Consider the following 916-nt stretch of genomic DNA (forward strand, 5'->3'; position numbering starts at 1 on the left):
CTCGTTCGTCCAAGTGAAACGACGTCCATGCATGTAAAGCTCCTTCAACACGTTATTATCAACGAAAGCTCTGAATTTATTCATCATGGTACGATTGAGGTTCAAGTTACTCTTCTCCGAGGCACGCATGATCATATTGAAGTCGCCGAGGACCATCCAAGGCCCCGGGCACAATGATCTCCTAGCTTCCAAATCCGCAAGAAACTGTGTTTTGCGCTCGTCGCCTTGTGGGCCATAGACCACCGTGATCCACCAATCCTCTCCAACCTTGGGGCGAGCCAAACCTGTGATGGAGTTGGCGTCCCTCTGCATGTGGTCGATATGCAAAACCGTGGTGTCCCAGGCTAAGATAATACCACCTCTCGTCTCCTCCGTCGGTAAGTAGGAAAAGCCATCCAAAGACGGGCCACAACATTGCAATAACAGGAAAGCATCTACAAAGGCAAGTTTGGTCTCTTGCAAACAGACTATGCTAGGCTTAACCGAATCTAAAAACTCCTTCACCGCTCTTCTTTTCGCCGGATTGTTCAAGCGTCGAACGTTCCAGCAAGTCACCGAGGGGTTTGCCAACACTGGGTCCTCGAACGCCACGCTGGCGGGCAGAGCAGGCACCTCCAAAACAGCAAGTGGCCCAATGTCCAGGTTTCCCTCCTGAGCAGAAGAGGGGACGGTGGCCAATTTTCAAATGGCAAAGGCGGGGAGACAGAGATCGTGGCCACTGTTTAAACGGCCAAGGTGCGGAGACAGCTGCGAGCTTGGTGCCTATCCGCTCGCCACCTACCGCAGGGCGTGTTCGTGGTGGGCGTTGCCATTGTGAGTTGCCACAATACCTCAAGGAGTATAATTGTGGGTGTTGTGCATGCATAAAGATGTACCACCTTAAAGATACACAATACAACTTGGCACACAAACCAAA

Source organism: Triticum dicoccoides, chromosome 5B, assembly GCF_002162155.2.
Source record: "Triticum dicoccoides isolate Atlit2015 ecotype Zavitan chromosome 5B, WEW_v2.0, whole genome shotgun sequence".
NCBI classification, from domain to species: Eukaryota; Viridiplantae; Streptophyta; class Magnoliopsida; order Poales; family Poaceae; genus Triticum; species Triticum dicoccoides.